General features: G+C 40.0%; 1 pseudogene; it reads left to right on the top strand.

The window, feature by feature from the left end:
* Nucleotides 1-2775: 2775 nt before the first annotated feature.
* LOC127138000 (uncharacterized) lies at nt 2776-3743 on the top strand (annotated as a pseudogene).
* The last annotated feature ends 14212 nt before the right edge of the window (nt 3744-17955 follow it).

Raw genomic sequence — 17955 nt, 5'->3', positions numbered from 1 at the left:
GTGTCAGGAAAAATAAAATGAATGCACTGAAATAATTTGTGCGAAATAAAATTCTGAAAAACAGACAGGTTTTGATCAAATTTTGAAGTAAAAAATATCCAATTGAAAAGGCTTAGGTTGATCGATTTGCGAACGCAAATGAGATTGAAAAAAAACGAGCATGTCAGGATGAACTGTGCGAATCGTAGATCAATAAAACTGACATCTGCAGGCCCGATCTTAAAATTTTTTCCCAGGTAATTTTATATTCATTTTAGAATTGATTCAACTGATCTGTCTGTAAAATCGAAATTTTATTCTGGTCGACGTTTTTGATATTATGTGTGATAAAATACATGCTATGATATGCATATGATGCATGTATTGATTTATTGATCGAAAGTCAAATTAGGGTATGACAATGTTACCAAAAGAAGTCAATTTACCTTATTATTCTTCCATCTTCCTAGCCGTCATTCTAAAATGATGAATGTGCATTGACTGACCTGAAAATAATTGTAATCTGGTCATGTTCATGTCTTGATTAGTTGCGTTGAAGTTAAACCATACCTTGAGTAAGTATACTAAGTACATATTTAGTTTAAATACATTGAATATAAAACTTATTACCTTCTAAATTACATATATTGTGTTTCGATATAGGGCCTTCAATACCTACTATTTTTAAAATATTGGTGAACAAGCAACTACCAGTTACATACATGCCTATCTTCCATCATGGTTCAAGCAACAATTGGCATGCAATCTTGCACCAACTCCGGAACACTCAATTTGAGAAACTTGTCTGAAGACCCTGTTCAATGTGCAAATTAATGGCATACATACTTTGCGAATATGTATAAATTTCACATTCCTACATAGACAAAAAGGAAAAAAAATCATAAACAATGAAATATTCATAAAGAAGTTATAGATGGCGGTGAAGACGACTTCTATGGCGTCCTTACACATATTTACGACTTGGTATACAATTATGTGGACTAGGAAAATAAATTTGTCTTGTTTTATTGTGATTGGTATGATCCGTCTGTTAGAGGCACAAAATAGATAAAAATACATAACATTGTTAAGATGTGAAGGGATTGAAGGGACAAACAGTATGACCCTTTCATAATGGTACATACTATAAAGCAAGTTTATTATGTTATTTATCTTTCAATTCAACGATGTAAGCGAGGCTAGTATGTTGTAATCAAATCAAAACTATTAGGTCATATTGAAAATGAAGATCTTATGGAAGACATGGCTTACCAAGATGATAAAATTTCACAAATTAACGATGTGATTGAAGTTAAATTGTCATACCCCGATTTTGGTCCTGAATTTTTTTCCATTTTTTGTTTGGCACTTGGCCTAAAGTTCATTTGCATACATTCATTCCCAAATCCATATTTTGTGATAAACATTGGTTATTATCTAGCTTTTTTATCATGGTGCTTTGTGATTACAAAATGGATTTTAGTTATTTGACTTTTTTAATTTTTCAATTTTAATTTAATTTCAAAGTAAATCTAATTCCAAATTTCGAATTAATCTTAATTGTTTTTTTTACTAATTATTCAAACTCTAATTGATTTTTATTTTCGAATAAATGTTAGAATTGATATCAAAGTAATTTTAACAAATTATAGACTAATTTGATTTTAATTGGTTTTATTGGTTTTTTTGGATTTTAAATTGACATTTAGATGAGTTTTAGACTATTTCAAAATAATCCCTATCCATTTCTACAACCACAAATTCATTTCATTACTTTAGAATAACCATGTCAAAAAATAATAAAATAATAATAACAAAGCAAAATCTCACAAACATGATCCATTTTCCATCCATAGTGCATTTCAAATCAAAATAGTACATACTCATTTCATAACATTCAGTAATATTTAACTTTCAAACATCTCCAAACTCATTTTCATACATACATTTTCATGTAACATTCAAGCATAACAATGCATCACATCCATATCCATTTCTAAATTCATTTCTAAAATCCATATCCATTTCCATAAGCTACAAAGTCATGCTCCAAATTACATTTCACAACATTTTCTCACAAGTACATCATATTACATAAATCCTACAAATACAATCTTAATGAACAATCAAAACTCCATCAAGAATCTAAATTCCAGCATTCCAATAATTCATTCCAAAAAAAGAGTTCAACAACACATCAATATCATGACAAAAGGTTTCAACATTCCTAATAGAACCTCCAACCAGCTAACTCTAATTCATTCCAAAATAATGTTGCAAATATGAAAAATTCTGCTGAGTTTTCTTCCTGTACTGAATTTCTAAAGACTGCAACCGTCAAAAATAACAAGGGGTACTGGCTGATGGTCATGTGTCGTGGGCTTGTGAGGCATTTTCGAAGCATCGTGCAGAAGAGTTGACCTCATTCCGAGCTCTACATTGGTGTTGGACATTATTCATGATCAACCTTTGGAATCATGGTCTTCTTAATGCCTGCATAATGAACAACTGCAGTTCAATATTAGAGCACTCCAAAAAACAAGGGATCGAATACCGTCACAAATGGAAGACAAATTGACTCAATCGGACAATGTAACAATCAATCTTCTGTGGATTTCATTTTACCGGTACAGCACATCAAATCGTTTCTCCTCAGGATGTTTACTTGATTGCTTGAACACATCTTCTTAACATATCGCACTCGAGATCGCCAGGCACGTTGAGACTGCATTTTGTGTATGGCGTCAAAGAACTCATCAGAATGTGCCATGATCTAAAATTCTGCATAAGCATCAAATGCGGTAATTATGCATAAATTCGGCAATGCTGCAATATACGTGAAAGGAAGGGTTAGAAACCAGGGAGTTTACCATTTTTCTATGCCTTGGATGTCCCTGGACCAATTTATCGTCAAGTCACGCAGCAGACCTCAAACCGGTATGTTTTGTCAACCTACAAGCATAAGCAAGGCACACTCCTGGAACCTTCACCAATCAGCTTCAAACTTCCTTTAGTGAGCCCCGTCTTCTCATCCTCACCGATCCAGAACCCCGTAAACAACTAAACAAGAAATTTGATCATCTGGTTCTTGGTCCTGCTGCTGGCCAAGGCTTGTCAAACCGTTTGCAATGCCAAGGATCAAAAGCTCTCAATAGGACCCATTCTTCAAATGACAGATTAGGTGTAGATGGAAGTATTACATTTGTAACTGTCTTTACTATTTATAATTCTTCTCTTGATAGAGTAGATGATAAATCATCAAAAACAGTTGTTGGCAACACTTCATATAATAAGATGGGCAGGTCAATGGCTGTGTTGAATGTCTTCATTCAGGTAGTAATGCCCCAGAGCGACTTGATTATTCTCACAGACCCAGTTTTTGACCTTTCAGTGCACAGAAATAGGGTCTCTCTATATCCCATACAAGGTGAATATTCAAGAGATAAGTTGATGCTTCAAAGGATCAGGTCTTACATTACCTTTTAGAAACAAGACTTTACAAGCTTTCTCAGAATCCAAGGGATATCACTCACTACATCTTCACTGATTCTGATATAGCAGTGGTTGATGATTTAGGGCATATTTTTTCGTGACCATCCTAATTTTCATATGGCTCTGACCTTCAGGAACAACAAGGGTCAGCCTTTGAATTCGGGACTCATTGCAGTAAGGGGTACTTCTGATGGAATTTTAAGGGCAAGGCAAACCTACAACCTTGAGTAACACACGGATCATTAAGGCATGATTGAAACGATCCCAAAGTTTCACTGCAGTAAAAAAAAACTTTAAATTAGTCAAAGAGGTAGAATTTCAGAAAAATCCCCAAATTGGAATTAAGACAAAAATGAAGAAGAAAGTTTGAGCTCAGATTACCTGTTCCAAATCTAGCATCAAATAGGACAAGCTCGATTCTGAGCACGAAAAGCGCTTCTGGAAATTTCCCCTTTTGAACTCCACCAGACCAAACCTGAAAACCCTAATTCGTGAGGGATAAATAATGAGTTGAGAACACGAAATAAGGAGGCGGAATTGAAAACTTGAAAGCAAATCAAAAACCTAATCCTAAGATAAAAGAAAACCAGCATTCGAAGAAGTGGAGGGAAGATTCAAGCATTACCTGAGCTCGCCGTCACCGTCGAAGGTGAGCCCTTTTAACAGCCTTTGCCTCTGTTTTCATGGAGAGTGAGGTTTGAGGAAGGTTGGGGACGCGAGAGCAAAGAGAGACGCAGCGTGAGAGTGACACAATTGAGTGAGATTGTGAGAGAAGTGAGCATTGATGAGCGAGGTTGAGCGATTGAGAGAGATGTTGAGAGTTGAGAGAGAGCGATTTTGAGATCGAGAGAGGTTTGGAGCTCGTGAGATTGTGAGAGACGCGATTGAAAGAGGATTTTGGTGAGAGAAATGTGAGGTTTGGTGTGAGTGAGATTGTGAGTGTTGATGAGCGTTTTCGAGAGCAGAGAGAGATTTCATTAAGGGCGTTTTTTGTGAAGCAGATGGGGAGAACGAGGACGATGAAACTGCTACTCTGTTTCCTTTTCTTTTTTTTAATTTATTTTTAACGAGGATAAACATGCAAACCATTAAGTTTTTTTATGATTAAACTTTCTAGGTTTTCATTTATTAATGTTTTCATTTAATATACTACATTAACTTATGTTTTTGATTCCCAATCTCACTAGCCTCTAGAACCCAACAGCCAAGCGGCTGGGTTTAATTAGGTCAGTGCAACAGTTTTCTTTTTTATTAGTTTTTTTATTTTAATTCCAATTTTTAATCCATCTTAGTTTATTTATCCAATCCAGCATCAGAATAACAACTAGTCATAAGTGGCCTGGTGGAGAGGGGTGATTTCCGGGTCTTTATTTTCTTTTAGCATTTTATTTTCTTTTAGCATTTTATTTTATGTTTATGTTTTTATTATACTCATGGTTGATCTGCTTTCTTTTAATTTCATCATTCAATCAAAACCATTTTAAACTATTAAAATCATATTTTTCTCGATTCAATGTCGAGCCCATTTCCATACCCTTGTAAGTCGATTGCTTTTAAGCATCGCCATCAACCTCACATAGCTTACTCTTGGGCTTTCTTACAATGAGCCGGTTCTCTTGCACTTACACTCATGCATTGCATTATTTGTTGTTTGGGCCCGATTTAATTATTTCATGATTTTGAATCCCCATTTGACAAAATGTACCCCTCTTCCCCGATGTGTAATAATTTTGTACTGTTTTATTTCTTTATGTGTTTGACTGTTTAGTTAGATACTAACACAAGAATAAAATCAACAATTTCCAAAAAAATACAAAAATATGACTCGATCCAACGTCGAGTATTTTTCTCAATAAACAAACCAATCCATTTCTCCCTCCCGTTCTATTCCATTTCTTCCAAACTTTCACCAAACGCTTGATTCAACGTCAAGCCATTTTTTCTAATAAAAAACTCAAAAAATATTAATTCATATTCAAGACCTTTTTCAATAAAGATGGAAGTGGAACGTGGTGTATACCACGCACTCCTGAGACTAGGATTCGAGATGTATATCTCGCCAATCCTAGCTCTCGCCATCATCCAAGTTTATCCACTTTGCTTTCTTTCAAAAACTCATTCAAATCTTTCTCAAACGTCCACCAATACTTGATCTAGGGTCAAGTCATTTTCACAACAAAACTTAAAATACCTAATTCTTATTTAACATTTTTTCAATAAAGATGGAAATGGAACATGGCGTATACCGTGCACTCCTGAGGTTAAGATTCGAGGCGTATGCCTCGCCTATCTTAGTTCTCGCCATCATTTAAAATTGTCAATGTGGTTTCGTCAAACCCTTTCTAGATCAAATCTAAGATACCTAAATCTTATTTAACACTTTTTCAATAAAGGTGGAAATGGAACATGGTGTATACCATGCACTCCTGAGGTTAAGATTCGAGACGTATGCCTCTCCAATCTTAACTCTCGCCATCGTCTAAAATTGTCAATGCGGTTTCTTCAAACCCTTTCTCAATTAAATTCCAAAATACCTAATTCTTATTTAACACTTTCTCAATAAAGGTGGAAATGGAACATGGTGTATACCATGCACTCCTGAGGTTAGGATTCGAGATGTATATCTCGCTCATCCAAGTTCTCGCCATCACTCAAGATACATCCAACCAATCAAATTTTTTTCTCGCCGCTGTGCGGTTAATCAAAAAACCTTTTTTTCATAAACGAAAGATATATTGTCTTAAGGTGATGTAAAACAATGTTTCGGCCACGATTGTTGAGTAGAGATAAGTGACGCTTTTCCGAATGTAGATTTATACATCCGTTCGATGTGTGGTATGCGTCCACTCCTCATCTGTTTTGGGTAAAACAATGTTTTCGTCGATTAATACAGTATAGCCTTCGCTAAAATCGACCAACAAACAAACATTTTTCTACCCAGAACTACGTAAGCCTTGATTTCTCTTTTGAGATACGTAGGAGCAGGATTTTTAAATCTTGTCAGGCCCACTAATAAAAAACTTAGGTTTAGTCCTTCGTCAAAAATCCAAAAACATTCTATTCTCATCCTTTTTTCTTTCTTTCCCACTTAATAACTTGAAAAGCCTAACATTTCAAACTAACATTAACGCACACAACTGACCTAATGGTTCCCGTTGAGTACAACGGACGTGAGGGGTGTTAATACCTTCCCCTTGCGTAATCGACTCCCGAACCCTGATTTGGTTGCGACGACCAATAATCATTGTCGCTTTGTCTTGGGTTTTATCGATATTTCCCCTTTCCTTTTTAGGAATAAATAAAGTTCGGTGGCGACTCTGTTCAGTCCATCATTGCGAGCGTGCGATCGCGCTTCGCTTTGAAGTCGTATCCCCATTTTTTCGAGGTGCGACAGATGGCGACTCTGCTGGGGACTACACCCAATCCCTAAGCGAGTCAAGCCTAGTTAGGACGTTTGTGTGCCTTTGTCTATTTAATTGTGTGGCTTTTCCTTATTTATTATTTTTTTATTATCTTTATTATTATATTGATATATCTGTTGTATATTGGTTCTATTGTGATTGTTGGTACTTGGGTATTTGATTGCAAACCATGTGGGAAAGACTCTACACCCGAGTCTAGAGTGAAAAAAAATAATAACATAAGATAGGACGATGGTTGAGTAGTACGGACTCCCGAGGTGAATACTTCGTAAGGGTCGGTACGAGAACCTCACTTAGAGTAGATTCTTTTGCAAATATTGTCGCCCGAGGTGTATACCTCGTAAGCGTCGATGTTTCAAAGGGGTCCATGACTCTAAGGACCTTTTAGAACATTGAACCTGTGGCCAACTAGAAATGATGGTTGTGTAGTATGGATTCCCGAGGTGGATACTTCGTAAGGATCGATACGAGAACCTCGCTTAGAATAGATTCTCTAGATGGAGTTGACGATCGGAAAGTATTTTCCGTAAGCGTCAAACAGTCTTTTGAATCCATGACTCTGAGTACCCCGTCTAGAACCCAGTCGATGGTTGCGTAGTACGGACTCCCGAGGCGAATACTTCGTAAGGGTCGGTACGAGAACCTCACCCAGAATAGATTCCCTTGATGGAGTTGACGACCGGAAAGTATTTCCCGTAAGCGTCAAACATTCTTGTGAATCAATGACTCTGGGGATCCTTTGTAACAAAGCCTTAGATCATACCCGGTGAGAACCCCGTTTTGGAAAAGCAATCAAATTTATCCATACCTCTCGAACCTTTGAACCTATCCAAAGAAAAGAAAAGAAAAAAAAGCATTGCATCCATTCATTCATTGCATACGCATAAAAAGCAAAACTCTTAGTTTGTTTCACATTATTTCAGGAATCCAAGACTTGTTAGCAAGATGAATCCTGAAAGAAGAGGCACTTTTCAGTTCAAATACAAGAACGTGGACCTTACCAGCCTACAGAAGTTGAGTGCCAAAATAACACCACTCAAACTCAACAGCTTTGTACAAAACTATGGAAGAATCCTGGACATCCTAAATGAGAAGATGGACATGATGACCACAGTGACTATTGCTCAGTTCTATGATCCACCTCTACGTTGTTTCACGTTTTCTGACTTCCAGTTGGCTCCTACCTTGGAGGAGGTTGAGAGGATCATAGGCCGGAATTTGAAGGACCATAATCCATTTCCTAAGCTCGATGAAGATATTCCTCCCAAGAGAATAGCTTCAGCTTTGGGTCTGAAAGTTTCTGAAGTCGTGGATAATTGGGATGTGAAAGGACCTTTCAGTGGTTTTTCTAGGAAGTTCTTGGAATATCAGGCTAAGAAGATGGAAAAAGAAGGGAATTGGGAATCCTTCTATGTTGTGTTAGTCGTGTTGATATATGGGATAGTTCTCTTCCCAAATATTGACCATTTTGTGGACCACCTGGCAGTGAGAATTTTCCTCTCTGGTAACCCTGTACCATTCCTTTTGGCAGATCTCTACTACACTCTCCATGATCTTCATGAGAAGAAGGGAGGAATCGTCTTATGTTGTGCGCAGTTGTTGCATGCCTGGTTTAGATCCCACATGCCCGAAGAAGGTCCTTTTGTCTCAAAGGAACTCAAGCCTTTCCAGAAGTTAGCTTCCCTTACCTCCAGTCATGTTAAGTGGTATATCAGGGATTGGGAAACCGAGAATGTGATTGTCAGCATTGGAGACTTTCCCAATGTGCCTTTGATAGGAACCAAGGGTTGCATCAATTATAACCTTGTGCTATCTCTGAGGCAGCATGGGTACCCTATGAATGGCCCTCCAAAAGCTGAAGCCTTGGAGCCTTTCATCTTACATAGTGTTGAAGCGGATCATCCCATGGTGAAAAAGATCAAGAGGTCTTGGCGAGCAGTTATCAGAAAAGGTAAGGAGTTGGGTAAGAGAAATGTCATTGCTCAAGAGCCTTACACTTGTTGGGTTAGAGAGAGGGTTCAGATGATTAAACTCCCTTATCCATTTGATCCTTCTATCTACCCATTGGTTTCTGAGCTAGAACCCATATTACCTGAAGATGTAGAGAAGCTCAATGCCCGTATCAAGAAGTTGGAGTTGGAAAATGCTGATTTGAGAATCAAGCTTGGCCGAGTCTCGATAGAGAATGGGAACTTGAAAGACGATAAACAAAAGAAGGACAAAGAGCTTGAAGTCTCCAACAAGAGAGCTAGAGAGTCTGAAGCAAGGAGAGAAAAGTTTGGACAAGCGCTCTATAGCACTAAATCTGTGTTCAAATCAAAGGAAGAGGAGTTGGATAGAGCTTTACTCCGGATTCAAAAACTCAACAAGACCCTGGAGCTGACCCTTGAAATGAAAAGGGAAGCACGGCTGATTTCCGAGATTCGTACTCGTGAACTGGAGAATACCATTCAAAAATACAAGGATACTCTGGAACGTGAGAAGCTGAAGACTGAAGAGTCAGAAAGAGTTTGCACACGGTTGAAACATCATTTGGATCGAGCCGATGCTAGAATCCAGGCACTTGAAGGTGGGGATCAGGATGCTGCATATATGGTGTTGCTAGGTGAATGCAGATATTGGAGAAACCTCTATAGGAACATAGAGGTGACAAAGGCTGAAGACGTGCGCATTATCCAAGATCTCCAAGGGCTTTACACTGAGTGGAAGGGCAAATTTCTGAAGCTGTCCGGATTTACGAGTTCCATTATGCAAGAGCTACCTAAGAAGCTGCAAGAAGCTGATTGGTGCATGTGTCCAGAGAACACCCCGCATCAAGTCTTTAATTTCATTAAGTTTTGTAAGGCAATGCTAGAAGGGCTGACTACCGACCTTGCTACGGTTCGGAAAGCCCATAAGCCATGAGCACGTTGTTTGTATTTGAACTTGGATATGAGATTAATGAAAAATCGCTTTTGAGATTCATTTTATTGTGTTTCATTTCCTTATTATTTTAAATATTTGCGAACAAGTGTTGTGACATTTTTGAAATGAATGATTGAAACTAACCAAGAGTTTTGCAAACAAAATGCATCCATACATGCATTCATGCATTTTCAAAACAAAGTCTCATTCTGTCCTTTCTTCCTCCAGTTTCACGCTGAATTTTCAACACCAATATAATACTCGTGCCAGAGCTCGTCAAAGGATGGCAGATCAAGAGCATGAATTGGAGCGAGTGAGCTCAGAGCTCGAAGACCTGCGTGGAAACATGGGTCAGGTCATGGAAATATTACAGGTCATTAGGGCAAAGTTAGACACCCAAACAACGGTTGTGTCAGAAATCGCCGGTCCAACGATTGAACCCCAACCTGCGAGGACGGTACCAACAACCTGGCCAACCTATGGTTTACCTCCCGGTTTCACGCCTACAGTGGAAGGCGCCCCTGGTTTTGCACCATCCGCTCAGCAGACGGCTCCTCTACCGACCATCAATGAAAATCATCCAGTGGTTCACACGTTCGCACCTCCTCTCGTTCGTGCGCATGTGCAACCCTACTTCGAGGATCAGCAACATGCTCCAGACTTTTCAGATGAAGATGAGGAAAGGCAAGAGGACATAAGTGGGATGAAGGAGAATTACCAGATGCTTGAGAAAAGATTGAGGGCTATGGAAGGGGATCAAGTTTTTGGTGCTACTGCTAAGGAGATGTGCTTGGTATCAGGTCTTGTGATTCCTGCGAAGTTCAAGACCCCAGATTTCGATAAGTATGAGGGCCACTCGTGTCCTAAGAGTCACCTTATTATGTACTATCGGAAAATGGCTGCACATGTAGAGGATGACAAGCTTATGATACATTGCTTCCAGGACAGCTTGAGGGGTGCTCCCTCCAAGTGGTACTTAAGCCTTGATCAAAGCAGGATTCGTTGTTTCCAGGACTTGTCTGATGCCTTCATCCAACATTACAAGTATAATATGGATATGGCCCCAGATAGGAGGCAACTGCTCAGCATATCCCAGAAAGACAAGGAGTCTTTTAAGGAATACGCGTAAAGATGGAGGGAAGTGGCCTCGCAAGTCGAACCACCTCTGGCTGAGAAGGAGTTAGCAGATTGGTTCATGGATACAGTCAAACCTGTGTTCTATGAAAGAATGGTGAGTAGCGTATCTGCGAGCTTCTCTGATCTGGTCGCCGTGGGCATAAAGGTCGAGTTGGGACTGAAGAATGGAAAGATGGTGACTACCTCTGAAACATCTGGTAGTAATGCCAAAAAGTTTCCTAGAGGGTTTCAAAGAAAGAAGGAGGGTGATACGAATGCAGTGTCAACCAGTCAAAGGAGGAGTCATTCATGGAAGAAGCAACACCAATTTGCTCAACAACAACCGATTTATCCAGTACAATATGTTCAACAACCATATGTGGCAGCAGTCACACCAAATTTTAACCAACCACAAGCTCATGTTTATCCACCCGCTCAACAAGCGCCAATATACCAGCAGGCACCAGCGCCACCTGCTTATCAACAGCCGAGGGCACAGGCTCCTCGTCCACAAAATCCTCAAAATCAAAATAGGGTACAGAGAAGTAGACTTCCGTTTGCTTCAATCCCTATGACATACACTGAATTGTACCCATCATTGCTACAGAAAGGGTTAGTGACTCCCAGATCTTTGGGTCCTCCACCAAATCCTTTGCCTCCGTGGTACAATCCAGATGCACATTGTCCTTTCCATGGGGATGCCCCTGGACATGATTTAGAAGGATGTTATGCTTTAAAGCATATTGTGCGAGACCTGGTTGAGAAGAAGATTCTTTCATTTCGAGATGTCGGACCCAATGTCAAGAACAACCCTTTGCCAGCACATGGTGATGTTAATGCCGTCGAAGATGCTTCTGATGTGTGTGTAATCAAAAACGTGGAAGATGTTAAAACTCCATTGCTAGCGCTTCATGCAGGATTGGTGAGGGCTAGATTGATTGACGCATGTCACGATAGTTGTGAGGAATGTGCCATTCAGCCAAAAGGATGTAAAGTGGTACGAAATGACATTCAGAATTTGATGAATCAAGGTGTTTTACAAATTTCTGGTCCAACAATAAATGAGGAAGTTGCGGTCATTGAACCTGTTTTTAACATACCAGAACCGTTTGAGGTGACTTATCACAGGAGAGACGTTGTTCATCCGTCACCCGTGGTAGTTTGCATGCCTACCCCATTTCCTTTTGAGAGCACCAAGGCGGTACCCTAGAAGTACGACATAACAGTGGTGGATGGAGTGGTAGATGGAAAGCCCAAAATTGCTGAAAGTAAGGAAGTTTTGGAGAATGTTGACACCGACATCATCAATATCGCAGGGACAAGCAGGATGACCCGTAGTGGTCGGATTTATACTTCCAATTTTAATGTGAACCCTCAAGAGCCAACAAGGGGAGCTGCAAATGTAAATCCTACCCCAGAACAGGGAGGGGCACAGCCGGCTGTGCAAACAGATGAAGCAAGTGAGTTCCTAAGGATAATAAAGAAATCTGACTACAAGATAGTTGATCAGTTGCATCAAACACCATCAAAAATATCTATCTTGTCTTTGCTTCTGAATTCTGAAGCTCATAGGGAGGCTCTGCTGAAAGTGCTTGCTCAGGCTCATGTTACCCAAGATATAACGGTCGGCCAATTCGATGGAGTGGTCGCCAATATCACAGCCTGCAACACTCTAAGCTTCAGTAATGAAGAGCTGCCCAAAGAGGGGAAGAATCACAACCGCGCTCTGCATGTGTCCATAAAGTGCCAAGAAGATGCTCTGGCTAGAGTTTTAGTTGACACTGGATCGTCCCTCAATGTTCTACCAAAGAGGGCACTTTCTAAATTATCTTATCAAGGTTCAAAGTTGAAGCCTAGTGCGCTTGTGGTGAAAGCATTTGATGGTTCGCGAAGGACAGTAGTTGGAGAGGTAGAGTTACCAATACAGATCGGGCCACATGTGTTCCCCATCAATTTCCAAGTCATGGACATAAATCCGGCTTATAGCTGCCTTTTGGGACGCCCATGGATACATGTTTCTGGGGCAGTGACTTCTACTCTACATCAAAAGATGAAGTTCGTTGTCGATAACAAGCTCGTCATTGTCTCGGGTGAAGAAGATTTTATCATCAGTCAACTCTCCTCTTTCCGTTACATTGAGGCCGATGAGGATGCCTTAGAAACTTCTTTTCAAGCACTTGAGATATCCAATGCCACACTTGAAGAGGTTAAGGATCCTATTGAGAAAACCAGTTTGTCATTCGCCTCTTTGAAGAGCGCAAAATCAGCAGTTGAAAGTGGAGGCCCTGCAGGTTGGGGGCAAGTCATCAACGTCAATGAGAAAAATGACCGTTTTGGTTTGGGGTACAAGTCTTCTGCTAATGAAGGAGCCCTGGTCCCTGCAAAGGACCGTGTGCGGAGCATACAAGAGGTTTTCCTGAGCAAAGGATTTATCCATGGAGATCAAGTTGGTGCAGTGGAAGATGACACTGAAGATGGAGAAACATCAAATCTGATATACCGATGTGAAGCAGCCCTGACAAATTGGGAAGCAGTTGAGATTCCAGAAGTTTTTCCTGTGTCAAAGTAATTGTTGTTTTCCTTTGTGTTTTTGAAAATCCTTAGCTCTGCCCAAGGCTAATGGATCATTTATAGGGCCCCTTTTGAATTTCAAAAATCATTATGACGAATAAAGAGCATTTTGTTCAAATTCTTGTCGTTCATTTATCTGTTGTTTTTCTTAAAATGGCAATCCTTTCAAAAACTACAAAAATATTTTTTTACTTCTTTTTCATTTTATTTCCATTTTTTTAAAAAAAACCATCATTAAAAAACATGCAGAATAATCAATAAACCAGTTGAATTCGATGACCCCGCTACTTCCTATAATTTTGAACTCCCCATCTACCAAGCGGAAGAGGAGAGTGAGGAAGATTGTGATTTCCCTGAAGAACTGGAAAGGATGCTCGAGCACGAGTCAAAGGCCTTTCAGCCACATCAAGAACCAGTGGAAACAATCAACCTTGGCACTGAGGAAGACAAGAAAGAGGTCAAAGTTGGGACTACACTTGAAGCAAGCATCAAAGAAAGATTGATCAAGTTGCTACATCAATATGTAGATGTATTTGCTTGGTCGTATCAGGATATGCCAGGTTTAGATACTGACATTGTTGTCCACAAGCTACCACTACAGTCAGATTATCCGCCAGTGAAGCAGAAGCTTCGAAGAGCAAGACCTGACATGGCTCTAAAGATTTGTGATGAGGTGAAACGTCAATTTGATGCCGGTTTTCTAGCAGTTGCCAAGTACCCTCAATGGGTAGCTAACATAGTACCTGTACCCAAAAAGGATGGCAAGGTCAGGATGTGTGTTGATTACAGGGATCTAAACAAAGCTAGTCCAAAAGACGATTTTCCTCTGCCACATATTGACACTCTGGTAGACAACACTGCTAAGTTCGCAGTCTTCTCCTTTATGGACGGATTCTCGGGTTATAATCAAATCAAGATGGATCCAGAGGACATGGAAAAGACCACATTCATCACCCCTTGGGGGACATTTTGCTACAAGGTAATGCCATTCGGTCTCAAAAATGCTGGGGCAACTTACCAAAGAGCAATGGTCACTCTTTTCCATGACATGATGCATAAGGAAATTGAGGTTTATGTGGATGATATGATTGCAAAATCCCAAAGTGAAGAGGATCATATAGACCACTTGCAAAAGCTATTTGAGCGTCTTCGGAAATTTTGACTACGACTGAATCCTGCTAAATGCACCTTTGGTGTCCGATCTGGAAAGTTGCTTGGTTTCATTGTTAGTCAACGAGGAATTGAGGTAGATCCAGACAAGGTTAGTGCAATACAAGAAATGCCTGCTCCGCGTACAGAGAAAGAAGTTAGAGGATTCCTGGGACGTTTGAACTACATCTCTAGGTTTATATCTCACATGACTGCTACGTGTGAACCTATATTCAAGTTGCTCAGAAAAGATCAAGCAGTTGAATGGAATTCTGACTGCCAAATGGCTTTTGAGAAAATCGGACAATACCTGCAAGAGCCCCCTATTCTAATTCCACCTGTCCAGGGGAAACCACTCTTTATGTACTTAACTGTGCTTCAAAAATCAATGGGATGTGTGTTGGGACAACATGACGAAACCGGTCGAAAGGAACATGCTATCTATTATCTGAGTAAGAGGTTTACCGATTGTGAATCCCGATATTCACTCTTAGAGAAAACTTGTTGCGCTTTAGCATGGGCCGCTCGTCGTCTAAGACAATACATGATTTGCCACACTACTTTATTGATCTCAAAAATGGATCCAATAAAGTATATCTTTGAAAAGCCTGCTTTAATTGGAAGACTCGCCCGTTGGCAGATGTTACTATCTGAGTATGACATCCAATATGTGTCTCAGAAAGCCATCAAAGGAAGTGTGTTGTTCGATTACTTGGCAAACCATCCCGTTGAAGATTACCAGTCGTTGAAGTTTGACTTCCCTGATGAAGACATTATGGTAGTAAAAGATTGTGAAATCCCAGGACTTGATGAAGGACCTGAACTCGGATCTCGGTGGAAACTCATGTTTGATGGTTCCTCCAATTACATGGGGCATGGCGTAGGAGCTGTCCTATTGAATCCAAATGGTGGATACACTCCTTTCATAGCAAGGTTGTGTTTTGATTGCACAAATAATATAGCAGAATATGAGGCGTGCATCCTAGGCATTGAAGCAGCAATTGATCTCCGAATCAAAATCCTCGAAGTATGTGGAGACTCAGCCTTGGTGATATACCAAGTCAAGGGCGAATGGGAAACCCGTGATACCAAGTTGATCCCATATCGTGCCTATGTCATGGAATTAATAAAATACTTTGACGAAATCACTTTCCGTCACATCCCGAGAACTGAGAATCAAATTGCTGATGCTTTGGCTATGTTGGCTTCAATGTACCAAGTTAGATTCCATAATGAAGCGCCTCTCATTCAGATCGAGCGGAAAGTCGAGCCTGCCTACTGTCAGTCAGTTGAAGAAGAAGCCGATGGTAAACCCTGGTTTCATGACATCAAATGCTTTTTGCAAAATCAAGAATATCCAACAGATGCAACATCCCTTGACAAGAAAACATTGAGGAAGTTAGCATCCAAATTCTTCTTAAGCAATGGTGTGTTGTACAAGAGAAATCACGACATGATTCTGCTCAGATGCGTGGATGGACGTGAAGCGGACCTGTTGATCAAAGAGATTCATGAAGGATCCTTTGGAACCCATGCCAATGGGAATGCCATGGCCAAGAAGATTTTGAGAGCTGGTTATTACTGGTTGATCATGGAATCCGACTGCTTCAATTATGCTAGAAAATGTCATAAATGCCAAATCTATGCCGACAAGGTACACGTGCCTCCAACCCTACTAAATGTTTTGACGTCACCTTGGCCTTTCTCAATGTGGGGCATCGACATGATTGGCGTCATCGAGCCTAAAGCTTCCAATGGTCACCGCTTCATCCTGGTTGCCATTGATTACTTTACCAAATGGGTAGAAGCCGCCTCTTACGCTAATGTGACAAAGCAAGTGGTTGCACGGTTTCTCAAGAAAGAGATCATTTTCCGTTATGGAATTCCAAGCCGGATCATCACAGATAATGGGACGAATTTGAACAATAAGACCATGAAAGAATTATGCGAGAGTTTCAAGATTGAGCACCATAACTCTTCACCATATCGTCCAAAGATGAATGGAGCTGTTGAAGCTGCTAACAAAAACATCAAGAAAATCCTGCAAAAAATGGTAAAAACCTATAAGGATTGGCATGAAATGCTACCCTTTGCACTGCATGGATACCGGACTTCCGTCCGCACTTCAATAGGGGCAACCCCGTTCTCTTTGGTATATGGGATGGAAGCAGTTCTCCCAATTGAAGTAGAGATACCTTCAATGAGAATCTTGATGGAGACCAAGCTAGAAGAGGCTGGGTGGATTCAAAATAGATTTGATCAGTTGAACCTCATAGATGAGAAGCGAATGACTTCTTTGTGCCATGGACAATTATACCAGAAACGGCTTAAAAGGGCTTTTGACAAGAAAGTACGTGTTCGGGAATTCAGAGAAGGAGACCTCGTGCTTAAGAAGATCTTGCCAATACACAAGGACTCACGTGGGAAGTGGACTCCCAATTATGAAGGCCCATATGTTGTGAAGAAAGCCTTCTCCGGAGGTGCCTTGATTCTCACAACTATGGATGATGAAGAGCTCTCACACCCCGTGAACTCTGATGCAGTTAAAAAATACTATGCCTAATAAAAACCCGCTAAATCGAAAACCTGAAAGGGCGATTTAGGCAACAAAAAAAGGGTATCCCGGTGGACTGAAAACCCGAAAGGGCGGTCCAGGCAAAAGTTAGGGATAAATAAAGAATGGTAGCTCGCTAAGTTGAAAACCTGAAAAGGCGACTTAGGCGAAAAGGAGCGTCCCGGTGGATTGAAAACCCGAAAGGGCGATCCAGGCAAAAGTTAGGGGCATAAAGGCATAAACTGCATCAGTTGTTACTGATTAACACCGAAGAATTTGAGGTGGAAGATTAATCCAGTCATTCCCCTTAGGAGCAAGGTTTTGGGGGAATCGTATCTATTAAGGACGTCAGTGGTCACTGAATTCAATGTAAACCTTTCCTTATTGCCATTTTCAAAAAAAAATCTGTAACACTCTATGGAGATACGCCATTTGTGTGCTACCATTCTTGAATAAAATACAAGTTTTTCCCAATCATTGTTAGTTTGTGTTCATCTACGCTTTTCTTTGTTATGCAAAATGTCATTTATTTGTTAATAATGAAATTTTGAAACTTGAAAAGAATTTGAAATTTAGAACAAAATTACTTTGATATATGTGAAAATCAAAGGAAAATCATTTGTTCCCCCGAAAGGCTCAAAGTTTGCATAAATACTCCAGGAGCACCAACAAAAGTCCCCATGGAGTACAACTTATGAATCCTCTAGAAGGATGGACCTTTGGTTATTTATAACTGTCAATCATGATAGTTTCTCCTCTGTATGCGCT

The sequence above is a fragment of the Lathyrus oleraceus genome, chromosome 4 (genome assembly GCF_024323335.1).
Source record: "Lathyrus oleraceus cultivar Zhongwan6 chromosome 4, CAAS_Psat_ZW6_1.0, whole genome shotgun sequence".
NCBI classification, from domain to species: domain Eukaryota; kingdom Viridiplantae; phylum Streptophyta; class Magnoliopsida; order Fabales; family Fabaceae; genus Lathyrus; species Lathyrus oleraceus.
Note: the sequence above shows the minus strand (reverse complement) of the source record. Positions and strands in the feature narration are given on the sequence as shown.